Source organism: Heteronotia binoei, chromosome 4 (genome assembly GCF_032191835.1).
Source record: "Heteronotia binoei isolate CCM8104 ecotype False Entrance Well chromosome 4, APGP_CSIRO_Hbin_v1, whole genome shotgun sequence".
Classification (NCBI taxonomy): Eukaryota; Metazoa; Chordata; class Lepidosauria; order Squamata; family Gekkonidae; genus Heteronotia; species Heteronotia binoei.
This window is the reverse complement of record NC_083226.1, coordinates 164695455-164712573: the sequence shown is the minus strand read 5'-3', so window position 1 is coordinate 164712573 and position 17119 is coordinate 164695455. Positions and strand designations below refer to the sequence as shown.

General features: G+C 47.0%; 1 protein-coding gene across 1 annotated transcript in view; it reads left to right on the top strand.

Annotated features, from left to right (window-relative positions):
- DCC (DCC netrin 1 receptor) overlaps positions 1-17119 on the top strand; it is a gene marked incomplete at its 5' end in the record, with an annotated part of 1016990 nt that overhangs the window by 414150 nt on the left and 585721 nt on the right. The gene's annotated exons all lie outside the window — the stretch shown is intronic.

Sequence of the window (17119 nt, the reverse complement as noted above, 5' to 3'; positions counted from 1 at the left end):
GGAGATTGGCTACATCAGGGGGTGTGGCCTAATAGGCAAAGGAGGTCCTGCTAGAATTCCTTACAGGGCTCTAAGTACAGGGCCTACTGTCAGCTCCAGGAGGATTGGCTGCATCAGGGGTGTGTGGCCTAATATGCGAAGGGGTTCCTGCTACAAAAAAAAAGCCCTGAAAGGCATCCTGCGAACCAGAACATCTGCATTTAATGTTGAAGAGTTACTATGAGACTTCCGCATAACCTCGCTCCCTGGCGTTTTGCGATTGGTTCTGCCTCCTGCAGCACCCATTTTAATGTTGCGCCACCACCCTGTGTCAGAATTCTGAAGAAGTCCACGGCCTCAAAATGGTTGGGGCTCCTGACATAGATACATTTCACTCTTTTTTGTCTCTTGTAAACAGTCATCAAGTGAGAAAATTACTAGGTTACCAACTCCAGGTTGGGAAATTCCTGGGTTTTTTTTTTATGGGGTAGAGCCAGGGAAGAACAGGATTTGAGGAGGGGAGAGACCTCAGAAGGGGATAGTGCCAGAGGAGTGAATCTTCCAAAGTAGCCATTTTCTCTAGAGGAAATGATCTCTGTCACCTGGAGATCAATTGTAATTCAGAGCATTCCTGAGGTCCCACTGGAGTTTTGGCAGCCCTAAGAGTTACTGAGAAGCTCATTTCTGTCTTTTCCAGGGCAGGGTGGGGGAGAATAAAAGAACTTCATAATGTGAAGATTGTCTGCAAGAGATAAAAATTATATTGCAATTTCTTTCTTTCTCTCTCTCTCCTCTCTCTCTCTCTCTCTTTCTTTCTTTCTTTCTTTCTTCTTTCTTTCTTTCTTTCTTTCTTTCTTTCTTTCTTTCTTCTGTAGGAGATTATGTTCTTTAATTTCTTTCTTTTGTAAGAGAAAGAAATGTTCTTTTGTTTTTTCATGAGAGAATGTGTTCTTTCATTAGTATGGAATTGTCTTCCTTCCTTCCTTCCTTCCTTCCTTCTTCTTTCTTTCTTTCTTTCTTTCTTTCTTTCTTTTCTTTCTTTCTTTCTTTCTTTCTTTCTTTCTTTCTTCTTTCGTAGAGATTATGTTCTTTAATTTCTTTCTTTTGTAAGAGAAAAAAATGTTCTTTGTTTTTTTATGAGGGAATGTGTTTTTTTCATTAGTAATGGAATTGTCTTCCTTCCTTCCTTCCTTCCTTCCTTCCTTCCTTCCTTCCTTCCTTCCTTCCTTCCTTCCTTCCTTCCTTTCTTTCTTTCTTTCTCCCTTCCTCCTTCCTTCCTTCTTCCTTCCTTCCTTCCTTCCTTCCTTCCTTCCTTCTTCCTTCCTTTCTTCTTTCTTTCTTTCTTTCTTTCTTTCTTTCTTTCTTTCTTTCTTTCTTTCTTTCTTTCTTTCTTTCTTTCTTTCTTTCTTTCTTTCTTTCTTTCTTTCTTTCTTTCTTGTGTTCTTGAAAACCATCTTCTCCTGAGCATGAGCATCTTAGTGGGGGAGGGGAGGATGTAAATACCATACCACTCTGAGTGACAGGATAAGACAGGTTTCATATCCCCACTCCCCTCCGTGGCCTTCTTCTGTTCAGAAATAATGTCCCACACCTGATTTAAGCATTAATTATTTATCTGCGGTGATCTGCCGATAATTTGCAGAATACGATTCCTCTCAAGTTCTGGGAGGGACGAATCCCTGCTTAGTGGCCTTTTCCAATCCCGCCTCTCCTCTGTCGGGTTCTGAGACATCAGTTAGATGCATTTGTAATTGGTGTCTGGTTACATAGGCGGTGTCAGCCTATCATTTCTGCGTTTAGAGCAGAGCGCTGGGTAGCTGGATTTGTAATTATAATAGACTTTAGCCCTATTTATATTCCGGAGACTCCTCACCTCACTGTTCCTTCCCCTGGAACAGAAATGTGGTTAGGAGGGATGGGAGACTTCAGATGGGTAAACTTGTGTTTCCTCCAGGTTTCTGGCCAGGTTTTGAGAACTAGATCTGCTAAGTGGATAAATACTGCAGTGGTTGCCTCATGGGTCTCCCTGAGTGAAGGTAAGTCCTGGGACTGACCCAGACTTTAGGCATTGCTACACCATCAGAAACCAGAAGGAGGCTCTGAATATTTTCTGATTTCTTTTTTTTTTTTTTTAAAGCTAAGTAGTCCCCTGTGCAAGCACCAGTCATTTCTGACTCTGGAGTGACATTGCATCACAACGTTTTCATGGCAGACTTCTTATGGAGTGGTTTGCCATTGCTTCCCCAGTCATCTACACTTTACCCCCAGCAAGCGGGGTACTTGTTTATACCAACCTTGGAAGGATGGAAGGCTGTGTCAACCTCGAGCGGCTACCTGAAACCAGCTTCTGCCGGGATCAAACTCAGGTGTGAGCAGAGAGCTCGAACTGCAGACTGCAGCTTTTATTAGAGATGCTTCCCAAATCCTCTTCTTCCCAATTTTTCCCTGATTTGGGGGAAGACTGCCATGCAGGGGCATTTTTTTTTTCCTGGGGGGAAGGTTATTCTGAGGATTCATGGAACTTGATGTATCTTTCATTTTGTTTTGAAGTTTGGTCAGGGCTGTGTTTTTATTGGAGTTTTGGCTTGAACTTGAATAAGAGTGCGGTGGATGGGGATGCCAGCCTTCAGTTAGGACCTGGGATCCCCTGGGTAGATCTCCATATTACAGAGTCCAGTTTCCCTGGAGAAGATGGATGCTTTGGAGGGTGGATTTTATGGATTGTACCCCACTGAGGCCCCTGTTGTCCCCAGGCCTCCATCCCCAAATGTCCAGGATTTTAGAAGAAGATAGAAGATATTGGATTTATATCCCGCCCTCCACTCCGAGAGTCTCAGAGTGGCTCACAATCTCCTTTCCCTTCCTCCCCGCAAACAGACACCCTGTGAGGTAGATGAAGATATTGGATTTATATCCCGCCCTTATGTCGAAGAGTCTCAGAGTGGCTCACCCATCTCCTTTCCCTTCCTCCCTCACAACAGACACCCTGTGAGGTAGATGAAGGTATTGGATTTATATCCCGCCCTCCACTCCGAAGACTCTCAGAGCGGCTCACAATCTCCTTTCCCTTCCTCCCCCACAACAGACACCCTGTGAGGTGGGTGGGGCTGGATAGGGCTCTCACAGCAGCTGCCCTTTCAAGGACAACCTCTGCCAGAGCTATGGCTGACCCAAGGCCATGCCAGCAGGTGCAGGTGGAGGAGTGGGGAATCAAACCCGGTTCTCCCAGATAAGAGTCCATGCACTTAACCACTACACCAAACTGGCTCTCCCAACCTGGATCTGGCAACTCTACTCCAATCTCTCACTGGTGATCACGGGAACATGGCAACCCAAGTTGTGGACCAGTTAAGTTGCCCCACCCTGGTGGCTGCATGGTCCCATAAGATCCTAGAAAGCAGGGGTGGCCAAGGGTAGCTCTCGGATGTTTTTTGCCTACAACTCCCATCAGCCCCAGCCATTGGCCATGCTGGCTGGGGCTGATGGGAGTTTGTAGGCAAAAAACATCTGGAGAGCTACCCTTGGCCACCCCTGCTATAAAGTACGTACTTTGGGATGTCGAGAGCCGGAGAAACAAATAAACAGCATAGCAAAACTACGTTTCCAGTCTGTATTTAGTTGCGAAGTTGATCCCATTTGTGCAGACATCTGATCTGGGCAAATTGAACTGTGCTATGGTAACCTCAGGGCTAGGTTATTGTAACATACTGTGCATGGGGCTGCCCCTTTAATACTATTTGAAATTTTGGCTGTTGCAAAGTGTGATGGTCCATTTGTTCTGATATGTTTAGGGCTGTCCATCAGGACCATGTTGCAGTGGTTTAGTCCTCTTCACTGACTTGCCTACTTGTTACCAGGGGTGGAATTCTAGTAGGAGCTCCTTTGCATATTAGGCCACACCCTCCTGATGTAGCCAGTCCTCCAAGAGCTTACAAAAAAGAGCCTTGTAAGCTCTTGGAGGATTGGCTACATCAGGGATGTGTGACATTATCCAAAGGAGCTCCTGCTAGAATCTACCCATGCTTGTTACAGAATCCAGTTTAAGCTGGTGCTTACCGTCCTAGGTTGCGACTCCATACCCTCACTGAGTTTGGGCTTGTTTTTGCCATGTTGAGCACCATTTCCCTCAGAAGAGAAGACTGAGGAAAAGTAGGAATTGAGCAGCTCTGCCTCTCTCAATCACCTGTTACAAGTTCACTTCCCTGCCCTTGCACAGGCCTGTCAGCCGTGCCCTTGCTCCTTTTCTTATGTTGAACATAAGAAAAGAACCCCTTTTTGTTGGTTTTTTAGCACCCTTGGCTAGCCTAAGCTCATACTGAGTTTTAGCTTTCCTAACTCTTTCCTAACTTGTGTTCTGCATGTGTATGTATGTCCTTGGCTGCCACAGGAAAGCTATTGAAAGGTATCGCTAGGAATCCTTCATGCGATAGTTTTTATTCTTTCCATACCTGGGACTCAACTTTAATGCCCAGTGGCAGTATATGTTCCGCTGAGGTGTAACCACGGGGTATTAGTTCTAGGTGACAGGAAGAGGAGGGTCCAGAACTATGACTTCACTGGCAGAAGTTCAAGTATCTGGCTATATGGGGGGAAGGATGAAGGCAACAGAGACCTTTTTGCAACAAAGTGCATTCCTGAAGCTGCCTGTTCTGAAAAGGCATGCTCTCCATCACTGAGTGACCTCCATTTTGAGTATGTGCAAACCGAGGCAGGAGCTGTGGTGTTCATGCGTGCTATCAGCAGGGTTTAAAAAAAAAACCCCAAAACAGCCAAAATGGCAGCTCTATAGGGGCTCAAGACACAAGACGTTTGGTGTAGTGGTGACATGTGCAGACTGTTATCTGGGAGAACCGGGTTTGATTCCCCACTCCTCCACTTGCAGCTGCTGGAATGGCCTTGGGTCAGCCGTAGCTCTCATAGGAGTTGTCCCTGAAAGGGCAGCTATTGTGAGAGCCCTTTCAGCCCCACCCACCTCACAGAGTGTCGTCGTGTGTGTGAAGAGAAGGTAAAAGGAGATCGTGAGCGCTCTGAAACTCTGAGATTCAGAGTATAGGAAGGGCTATAAATCCAATATCTGGGTCCCAACCCATGGGATGAAGACTACAGCCTTAGTGTCAAGGCCCATATGAAGTAACTTTGTTTCCAGTGCCCTACATGCATGTTATTAATTACACTGAGTTGTCTTATGGGGAGAATGGAGGGGCGGGGGAGGGACGCCCTGCTAACAAGGAAGATCGACCTTCTGAATGATGTAGTTTTCGCTGGACCAACTTCCACTTTTTTCTGCGTATGTAGAAAAGCATACTTGAAGAGAATTTAAACTCCTTAAGGCCTTATATTAGTCTGTATCCTTGTACAAGATTGGATTTTCTCCACTCCTGTTCTCCTGCAGTCTTTAGTCCTTCTTGCCTAACTGTTCAATGTATTTGAGCAAACATATTTGAGCAAATTAAAACTGGGTACATGCTACAAGTGCAGGATTTTCCCTTGTAATCTCTCACTTTATGCTGTCTTCCCCGCTCCAAAAAAAAAAAGTTAGATATGATTCCCCCCATCCCCCCCCCCTCAGGTTTTGCAGATAAGGCTTTCTACTAGAATGTTCAAGCACCTTAAAATAGTACTGGGCTGAGGGAAATATCCCTTGATTCAGTGCAGAACTACATACTATGGTCAATGTATAACCAGTCCAGAGACTAATGTCTTGTCCCCCCCCCCGCTTTCCCAGAATGAAACAACTTGTGTGATGTCACTGTCCCCAGAACCAGTTTGGTGTATTGCTAAGTGTGAAGACTCTTATCTGGGAGAACCGGGTTTGATTCCCCACTCCTTCACTTGCAGCTGCTGGAAAGGCCTTGGGTCAGCCATAGCTCTGGCAGAGCTGTCCTTGAAAGGGCAACTCCTGGAGAACTCTCTCAGTTCCACCTACCTCACCAAGCGTCTGTTGTGGGGGAGGAAAGTAAAGGAGATTGTGAGCTGCCTCTGAGACTCAGAGTGAAGGGCAGGGTATAAATCCAATTTCTTCTTCTCAGGCCTCCTCAGCAGTGTGTCTTGTCATACTGCAAATTGCTCTGTCCTTTACCACACTTCACTGCTGATGTTTTAGGGGTAGGGAAACTCCAAATGCAATGACATGCCATATGTTTTGTCTTATGTCCCATGTGCCCCATGTTTTGCCACACCCTTTACATGATCAGCAAATGAAAACACAGGTTACAGTTCTCAATAGAAGCCATGCATCAGCTTACTATATAGTCACCATTAAATTTGCTTTCTTAAGGTTGAAATATTGAAACCAGTGGCCCCTTTTCTCCTCAGTTCTATTAGGCTTTGTTTTTCTTATTAGAATTGGATTCACAGAGACTAATTTTCCATGACCATATTGTATTTAACTAAATGCTTTGAAAATTAAGGCAAAATCGGATGATATACAGAATCCTGTTTATTTAGTTGAAAATTTTTTTGTCTTGCTTTTCATAAAACTCAAAGCATCTTATTAAAATGTAAGAAAACCAATCAAAATCATTATTGTGGGAAACAAAATAAAATTACCAGCTGATAAATGGAGTGGATGAAGGAAGGCGTTTCACATTTTAAAAACTTAGCTATACAAATCCATTGTAACTTTCTGGTGAGGAGACACATGAGGTAAACTCATGACAACAAAATAAGGTCGCATAGTGGCAAACACAGCCTGACAAAACACATTTTTAGGTGATAAACATAACCAGGGATAGATGAAGAAGAAGAAGAAGAAGAAGAAGAAGAAGAAGAAGAAGAAGAAGAAGAAGAAGAAGAAGAAGAAGAAGAAGATATTGGATTTATATCCCGCCCTCCACTCCAAAGAGTCTCAGAGCGGCTCACAATCTCCTTTACCTTCCTCCCCCACAACAGACACCCTGTGAGGTAGATGAAGATATTGGATTTATATCCTGCCCTCCACTCTGAAGAGTCTCAGAGCGGCTCAAAATCTCCTTTCCCTTCCTCCCCCACAACAGACACCCTGTTGAGGTAGATGAAGATATTGGATTTATATCCCGCCCTCCACTCCGAAGAGTCTCAGAGCGGCTCACAATCTCCTTTACCTTCCTCCCCCCACAACAGACACCCTGTGAGGTGGGTGGGGCTGGAGAGAGCTGTCACAGCAGCTGCCCTTTCAAGGACAACCTCTGCCAGAGCTATGGCTGACCCAAGGCCATCTCAGCAGGTGCAAGTGGAGGAGTGGGGAATCAAATCCGGTTCTCCCAGATAAGAGTCCGCCACACTTAACCACTACACCAAACTGGCTCTCCTCAAGATGAGTAGCCGTGCTAACCTGTGTGTACCAGTAGAAAAGAACGAGAGTTCAGCAGCACCTGGAAGCCTAACAAAATTTGTGGAGGAGGATGAGCTTTTGTGAGTCACTTATGAAAGCTCCAACCCTGCCGCAAATGATGTTAGTCCACGGGTGGTCAAACTGTGGCTCGGGAAAAACCGTGGCTCTTTCACACATATTGTGCGGCTCTCAAAGCCCCCGCCCCCCCGTTGGCTGGTTTGGAGAAGGCATTTCTCTCTTTAAATCACTTCTCCAAGCCAAGTCAGCTGACGGCTTGGAGAATAATAATAATAATAATTTATTTATATCCCGCCCTCCCCGTGTAGGCAGGCTCAGGGCGGCTAGCAACATATCCATATAATACTTATACAAAACTTTTAAAATCAGCATTAGTTTAAAACCAATGAACAATAAATTAACAATAACAGTAGGGATTCTGGTGCTATTCTGTCAGTTAACATGATGGCGGAAGTCACTTAGGCGAAAGTCTTAGGCGAATGCATTTATAGTTAATGTTGCTTTTTCCCCCACCTCATTCTCCCCCCCCCCCCCCATCTATTTGCTTTCTTTCCAGCTTTCCTTCCTTCCCTGCAGCTCTCCAACACCTGACATTCCTGCCTTGCGGCTCTCAAACACCTGACATTTATTCCATGTGGCTCTTCCATTAAGCAAGTTTGGCCACCCCCGTGTTAGTCTTGAAGGTGCTACTGGACACTTGCTCTTCTCTATAGCCAGAGAGAACTGGCGCAAATTATAGAGACAAGAATTCCATATTCACGGTGCTATCGTTGAGAAAGCAATTCATCTTGTCACCACCTGCCTCACCTCAGAAGATGATGACGCTTGCAAAATTGTTTTTCAGAAGTACCTTAGCCAATAAAAAACAAATACATTTCACCAATCTTGTTTTTGGAATATTTTCTGGAGCAGAAAGTACCTACTGCTTCTACTGCTGCTGCTGCTACTACTAAAGGTAAAGGTAGTCCTCTGGGCAAGCACCAGTTGTTTCCAACTCTGGGGTGACGTTGCTTTCACAACATTTTCACTGCAGACTTTTGATAGGGTGGTTTGCCATTGCCTTCCCCAGTCATTTACACTTCCCCCCCCCAGCAAGCTGGGTACTCATTTTACCGACCTCAGAAGGATGGAAGGCTGAGTCAACCTTGAGCTGGCTACCTGAACCCAGCTTCCGCTGGGATTGAACTCAGGTCGTGAGCAGAACTTAGGACTGCAGTACTGCAGCTTTAACACTGTGCCACGGGGCTCTTACTACTACTGATAGTTGTGTTGTTTGGGAGGGAAGGTTGAATGATATAACCTGATCTCATCAGATCATGAAAGCTAAGCAGGGTCCTTTGGAAGGAGAAAAGCAAGGAAGACTCTGCAGAGGAAGGCAGTGGATGACCACCTCTGCTTCTCACTTTCCTGGAAAGCCCCAGGCTGGGGTTGCTGTAAGTTGACTGTGACTTGACAGCACTTTACACACACACACACACACACACAACACCCAATATGCAGGGCTTTTTTACATACCAGGAACTCCTTTGCATATTAGGCCACACCCTCCTGATGTAGCCAATCCTCCTGGAGCTTACAGTAGGCCCTGTACTAAGAGCCCTGTAAGCTCTTGGAGGATTGGGTACATCAGGGGGTGTGGCCTAATATGCAAAGGAGTTCCTGCTACAAAAAAGGCCCTTATGACAATTTAGATAATCTCTGCTCTCTGAAAGTGCAGATGCCCATGACACTACTAGGTTGCATCAGTCCACTGGCCCATCTGGCTCAGCATCATCTACTCTGCCAGGAAACAGCTCCCCAAAGTCTTAAACAGAGAAAGGTGTCCCCCAATGTCTGCTACACGGTCCCTTAGGCACCTTTGAGGTATGGAACGAGGGACTTTCTGCATGCAAACTGTGCCCTTTGCAACTGTGTCCCACTGTACACTGTACTGGTCTGCACCTGCTCTTCTCCGCACCTGCTCCAGAACTGCATACAATATTCCAGGTGCTGCCTGACCAGTACAGTGTACACTGGGACACAGTTGCAAAGGGCGCAGTTTGCATGCAGAAAGTCCTTCGTTCCATACCTCAAAGGTGCCTAAGGGACCCTGTAGCAGACATTGGGAGACACCTTTCTCTGTTTAAGACTTTGGGGAGCTGTTTCTTGGCAGAGTAGATGATGCTGAGCCAGATGGGCCAGTGGACTGATGCAACATAATAGTTTCATGGGCATCTGCACTTTCAGAGAGCAGAGATTATCTAAGATCTCATAAGGCTGCCCTATGGCAAACTCCTTCGTTATAAAATAGTAGCCACTTAGGAGAATAAGAAGAAGCATACACAGGGCTTTTTAATATAGAAAAAGGCCATCAGGAATTCATTTGCATATTAGACCACACCCCTGGCATTACCATGGTTTCACACAGGGGGGTGGGGAGAAAAAGCCCAGCAGGAACCCATTTGCATATTAGGCCATGCCCCCTGATGGCACCATTGTTTCACACAGGGCTTTTTTGTAGAAAAAGCCCAGCAGGAACTCATTTGCATATTATGCCACACCCCCTGATACCAAGCTAGCTGGAACTGTGTTCCTGTGTATTCCTGCTCAAAAAAAGCCCTGAGCATACATATTTTTACCAGTGACTTTATGGATTTTAGGATTTATGATTTTCCAGATTTTATTTCCCCCTCCATGAGTCTGGGAATTGCTACAGTTGCTTCTTTAGCTCTGACTTTAAGCTCCCCCCCCCACTTTTCTTTAGGGCTGAGTTAGTTAATTCTTTGGTAATCTCGCTTGCTTTCTGCCATGCTGCTACTAAAATGATTGCTGCCAGGAAGAACGACAGCTACTTTAATCTTTGATTCACCAGGACAAATCTGATGTAATTTCATTAAGTGAAACAGATTTGCTCCAGATTTAAATTAATGTAACTCCCTATAAAGCACCGATAGATAAAAATCGAGACAGCTGCTCACCTACTGATGCAGAACCAAGCCTTAAATAAGATCTTCGCCATTTGGGGGCTTTATTTCATCTCTTCTGTGCACTAAATCACCAGAATGTTGGGGGTCTAGCCCTGAGTTTTACTGAAGGTGCTTGCTTGCTGAAGCATCATTTATATGGTTTAATTGTTGCACATCTAATGCAAAACTAACACGCACGATGCTATGCTCGAGTGAGCATTTCTTGCTCCTTAGTCCCCCCCCCCTTTTTGAAGCCATAGCCAATTTATAGCGACCCCTGGTGGGATTTTCAAGACAAGAGCCGTTCGGAGGCGGTTTGCCATTGCCGGCATCTGCATCACAACACTGGACTCCCTTGGTGGTCTCCCATCCAAGGACTAACCAAGGTCAATGCCACTTAGCTTCTAGATCTGACAAGATCATTCTAGCCATCCAGGTTAGGGCCATTCTTATCTGGAGTTGTCAAGTAACAGGCTCCTAACAGTGACGGAAACCGCCAGCAGATTGCAACTGGCCTATGGCGACCCCATAGGCCAGGGGTGGCCAAACTTGCTTAACGTAAGAGCCACATAGAATAAATGTCAGATGTTTGAGAGCCGCAAGACAGGAAGGAAGGAAGGAAGGAAGGAAGGAAGGAAGGAAGGAAGGAAGGAAGAAGAAGAAGAAGAAGAAGAAGAAGAAGAAGAAGAAGAAGAAGAAGAAGAAGAAGAAGAAGAAGAAGAAGAAGAAGAAGAAGAAGAAGAAGAAGAAGAAGAAGAAGAAGAAGAAGACGACGACGACATTGGATTTATATTCCGCCCTCCACTCAAGAGTCTCAGAGCGGCTCACAATATCCTTTATCTCCCTCCCCCACAACAGACACCCTGTGAGGTGGGTGCGGCTGAGAGGACTCTCACAGCAGCTGCCCTTTCAAGGACAACCTCTGCCAGAGCTATGGCTGACCCAAGGCCATGCCAGCAGGTGCAAGTGGAGGAGTGGGGAATCAAACCTGGTTCTCCCAGATAAGAGTCCACACACTTAACCACTACACCAAACTGGAAGGAAGGAAGGAAAATGGATAGGGAAGGGAGAGGTGAAATAAAGCAACTTTAAATGCATTCTTCAAGCTGCTGGCTGGCTTGGCTTGGAGAGCCACACAATATCTGTGAAAGAGCCACATGTGGCCACCCCTGCCATAGGCTTTTCAAGGCAAGAGACGGACAGAGGTAGTCACCCTGCATAGTGACCCTGGACTTCTTTGGTGGCTTTCCATCCATGTACTATAGGGTTGCCAAGTCCAACCCCAGAAATATCTGGGGACTTTGTGGGTGGAGCCAGGAGACTTTGGGGGTGGAGCCAGGAGACACTGGGGTGGAGCTAGAGGGAGGGGGGGAAACGGCGCCGGGAAGCGTGGCGAGCCGCCCTGCAGCTGCCGCCTCTTCTCCGCTCGCCGTGGCTGCTCCTCTGAGATGGGCTGAGCCTGAGGGGGGGCGTGGAGGCAGGCCAGGGGCGTGGCGAGCCGCAAGTCCAGGTCCTAGAAGGGCCCGGATTCGTGGCTCGCCATGCTCCTGGCCTGCCTCGCCCTCCCCTGCGCTGCTGCAGCCTCTTGGCTGCTCCTCCGAGATGGGCTCAGCCTGGGCCCATCTCGGAGGAGCAACTGCGGTGGGCGGGGAGGGGGCGGCAGCAGTGTGGCGTGGCGGCCTCGCCCGCTCCCCGGCGCCGTTTCCCCCCTCTCCCCCGCTTCCATTTTTGGGGGGAGCGGGGGAAGAGGGTGGAAATCCTGGGGTCCCCCGCCAGGGCGGGAGGGTTGGGAAGCCTAATGTACTAACCTGGCCTGACCCTACTTAGCTTCCAGGATCTAACAAGATCAAGCTTGTCTGTGCCACCCAGGGAAGGGATTTAGTCGTCTGGAGAGGTTTAAACCAGGCATGTCAAACTTATTTTTAGGAGCTATACAGGATAAGAGCCATCTGATGTAACTATGTGTACAACTTATTCATTCATTCATTCATTCATTCATTCATTCATCCATTCATTATGATGTTCTATGCAAACCTGTGGCCCATGTGCTTCCAGGCCCAATTAAGGAGCACACAGTCGGACCCCCAGCAAGGAAAAAGGAAAACAATGTTTTAATCTCAACATTTTTGCTATTGGACTTTGTACTACTTTGCATGCTTAACCACTGCCCACCAGCTAGGTGTAGCACTGTTCACTGTACCCCATTCCATCATCTGATGAAGTGCACATGCACACAAAAGCTTGCATTTTGAATAAAACTTGGTTGGTCTTCAAGGTGCTACCGAAACGCCTACTTTGTTCTATTAATAAACGGAGCAAAGAGTGCTAAGGCATTAAGTCCCAGAATACTGGGCAGTTCTCTTCCAAATACAGGAAGTACAAGCAGTTTTATACCCAATATGACTTAAGCACAAGTATTGACATAAAGATCACACAGTTGGTCAATAAGTACAGACTGTCATTTGACCTGGTATCCTTCCATTGGGTATCCTAAATTGGGATTATCTTACATTCATTAGCAGATGCTTACATATTAAAGAACACATAGATCTTCTCTTGGCAGTTACCAGGGCAATAAAGATACATTGAATAATAAACAGGAGGACAGCTGTACAAAGTTTGTTGGTCTTGAAGGTGCTATTAGACTCCAACTTTGTTCTATCAAAACTGGGAATGGGTTTATTTTAGTACCAAAAGGCCACCATAAATTAGGGTTGCCAATCTCCAGGTGGAGGCAGAGGATCCTCCAGTTTGGAGACCCTTCCCCCTGCTTCAGGGTTTTCAGAAAGCAGGGTGAGGGAGGGAAATGAGTGCTGGGCACTCCATTATACACTATGAAGACCCATTCCCATAGAATGCAATGGAGAATTGGGGGAAGCTGTTTTTTGAGGGAGTGACACCAAATTTTCAGCATAGCATTGGGTGCCTCTCCTCAAAAAAGCTCCCAAGTTTCAAAAAGATTGGACTGGGAGGGTCCAAAAAGAAGGTGCCCCTATTCTTCATTATTTCCAATGGAGGAAAGGCATTTAAAAGGAGTGCAGTCCCTTCAAATGTGATGGCCAGAACACCCTTCGGAGTTCAATCATGCTTGCCACACCCTTGCTCCTGACTCCATCCCCCAAGTCTCCTGGCCATCCCCAAAGTCCTCAGATATTTCTTGAGTCGGATTTGGCAAGCCTACCATAAATTCCCCCTTTCTGGGATGGCTATTCTGAGGCCTACTTCTTCTTTTCACTCAGCCACTATCAGTGCTCAAAGACCTTGGGATGCTAATTGCCTTAAACAATTAATGTTGAGCACAGCTCTTTAGCAGTGCTGGCTGGATGAGGCAGAGGCCCAGAAGGGATTAGAATTCTAAAACAACACACACACTTCTTTTTTTCTATTTCTTTCCATCTCCGTTAATATTGGGCTATTTCCCCTGAAACGATAATACATAATAATATATAGGGAAATGCATTAATGGTCAGGATGTCTCACAATGAGGAGGTGAATTATACCCTATTTTGGGGAGTCCTCTTCCCCGCCCCCCCCCCCCATGTTTAAAAAGCACTTGCCTGCACTTATATCTTTTTTTTTCTGCTCACAAAGGGCTGTCACACGAGACTCATTCGAAATGCAATGAAGAGAGAGTAAAATACAAAGAGCGCAAACTAAACATCAGCCAGGGAGTCCAAAAGCCATAAAAAGGACAGCATTGCTTGTTGTGATTTGAGCCCGAAGGATAGCAACACAGTTGAAGTTTACAGCAGAGCAATGGGTCATCCCAGGACAGAGAGTTTACGGAATCAGGGGCTGTAGCTCAGAGGTAGAGCATCTGCTCGGTTCAGTCCCCAGGGACGTCAGTTAAATAGGACCAGGTAGCAGGTGATGTGAAAGACTGAAACCCTGGAGATCTGTTGTTGGTAGACAAGACTGACCTTGACGGACCGATAGCCTGATTCAATATAGCTGGAGCCTTATGGAAGAGACCAGCTGCTTGCCTTGAGAGACCTATACCAATGAGGACGTTTCAAGTTCTGCAGCCAGAATTCTGTCGCTTTACCTGGCAGGCTCAGAAGGAAAAAGAAGAAGCAGATAAGAAATTGGATTCAATGTTTCTTCTAAGCTGCAGAGTCTTGTGGGCAGAAATTCTACTTTGTGAGCTACTGGCATTAAAGTTGTGAGCTGCCGGCATTAAAGTTGTGACGCTGTTGCATAAATTAGTGTGCTCTGGGCTCATCCTTCCTGAGCTAAGACAGAAATGTGTGAGCTGGAGGCTACAAATCTGTGAGCTAGCTCAGTTCAGAGGGAACACTGATTGGATTTATACCCTGCCCTTTACTAGCCAAAGGAGTCTCACAGTGGCGTACAAATTTCCTTCCCTTTCCCTCCCGACAACAGAAACCCCATGAGGTAGGTGGGACTGAGACTATGGGCGTTTTCGCACTCACCTTCAGCCGTGCGACCCCCCTCTTCACCACGCAGGATCTGCGCGGATTTCGCACTAAACGCCGCGGAGCAGCTGGAAGAGCCGGAAAGTCCCGGCGCTTTTGCGGCGCAAACGTAAACCGCCAAAAAGCAGTTTCCGTTTGCGCGGCAAAAGCGCCGGGACTTTCCGGCTCTTCCGGCTGCTCCGCGGCGTTTAGTGTGAAATCCGCGCAGATCCTGCGCGGTGAAGAGGGGGGTCGCGCCGGCTGAAGGTGAGTGCGAAAACTCCCTAAGAGATCTCACAGAACTGCTCTTGAGCAGAACAGCCTTAGGAGAACATAAGAACACAAAAGAAGCCATGTTGGATCAGGCCAGTGGTGCATCCAGTCCAACACTCTGTGTCACACAGTGGCCGAAAAACCATCTGGAGGTCCATCAGTGGGGCCAGGACGGTAGAAGCTCTCCCACTGTTGCCCCCCCACCAAGTCTTGAGAGAATTCCAAGGTCACATCAACGGGTGGAGGGGTGGGGAATCAAACTCGGTTCTCCCAGGTAAGAGTCTGCAACTTAACCACTACACCAACTTGGCTTTCCAAGTTTGTAGAGTATTCAGAGCGTTATCATCCATTGCTCTCTGACCCCACCCTTGTGAGTGAGTTTGCCATTTTACATTGCCCTCCCTGTTCTTACCAGGGTGGCGGGCTGCTGGGGGAATCAGGGAAGGTTTCCTCTTGACCTTCTTCGTAATTACTGTCCCTGCGTAATTTCTCCTCCACCATGCATTGCTTCGTTTGATCCAGCTGCTAGGACTATACATCGATGTTGCCAGCACGTGCTGATTGGCATTCATGCTTGAGCGTCTTTTTATTTTCTCCTTGGCTGCCGGGAGTGGGCCGAGTATCTTGGAAACGCGAGAGCTTCATCTGTTAGGCGTGACAGATTTGTATTTAGTGGTAAACGCCTGACCTTGCTCAGGCGCTCTCATCCATTCCTTTTCGTCCCCCTACTCAGATGAAAGATTCCGCTGAACTCCGGCTTCCCGTCGGTTGCCTTGGAAACGTAGACTAAGCAACTTGGCTAAGAGAATCACTAATGAGAGGATATCTCAGTTTTAAGGGGAGGGGGGGAAGGATGCACTAAAAAAGAAAAGCACTTTGGTGTTGCCTCTAAGCACGAGCAGCTTTGAAAGGGTGGGTTCTCAATGCCATCTTGCAGAGACTTAGAACACAGTTGCAATCCACTGGGAAGCCAGCCTGTGCCCAGGTCCCAAGATAGTAAATGAGGCTGGCTTGGGAGCACACCTTTTGCTATTGTGCAAGTCATAATAATGTTAGAATGTCAGCATAGGGGTAGTACATAAACACCTAGTTTGTACTTGAAGGGCTGTCTTATAGACGATGGTGTGGAATTGCTTTTTGTGACCCCAGAAGGTAGGACCAGAACCAATGAATTGAAATTAAATCAAGAGTTTCCGGCTCAACATCAGGAAAAACTTCCTGAGTGGTTCCTCAGTGGAACAGGCTGCCTCAGGAGGTGGTGGGCTCTCCTTCCTTGGAGGTTTTTAAACAGAGACTAGATGGCCAACTGACAGCAATGAGGATCCTGTGAATTTAGGGGGAGGTGTTTGTGAGTTTCCTGCATTGGGCAGGGGGTTGGACTAGATGACCCTGGAGGTCCCTTCCAGCTCTGTGCTTCTATGATTCTCGAGGAGCCCCAGCATCTTGTTGTTTTTTTCTATCTTGGTCAACTAGAGTTGTCATTCTTCAGGTGAGGCCTGGATGGCTTAAGGAATTATAATTGCTCTTTGCACCAGAGAGATTGGTTCTCCCGAAGCAAATGGCTGCCTTGGAGGGTGGACTTCACCCTCCTGAGGTCCCTCACCAAGCCCTGTCCACCCCAGGATGCACTCCCACAATCTCCAGGAATTTCTCAGCTTGAGCTGGCAACCCAATGACAGGTCAAACAGAATGAGTCCCGGTGGCCCCCAAGAATTGGCAAAGGCTCTTGCATATTGCTGAACGACATTGACGGGTATTCAGAGATATAGTGCCTCTTAATACAGAGGGTCTGTTTTGGCGGCAAACTGATGTAGCCTAGGCTAACCTGGTTTCATCAGAGCTTGGAAGCTAAGCAGGGTCGTCTGTGTCTAGTACTTGGATGCAGGGCCGGACCTAGACTGTCCGGCACCCTAGGCAAGGTTAATTTCTGGCGCACACATCCCCTTGCACTAATAATGTCACTGAGTCATGTGGAGGGGCACCCAATTTTGCCCCTCCACGTGACTTCAGAGGGCACCCAATTTTGCGCCCCCTGAAGGCCAGCACCCTAGGCAATTGCCTAGCGGCAGGGCAGGCCAGGCCCTGCTTGGATGGGAAACCACCAATGAAGACGAGGGTTGTTACACAAAGGAAGGTAGTGGCGAACCACCTTTACTCCTCCCTTGCATTCCAAATCC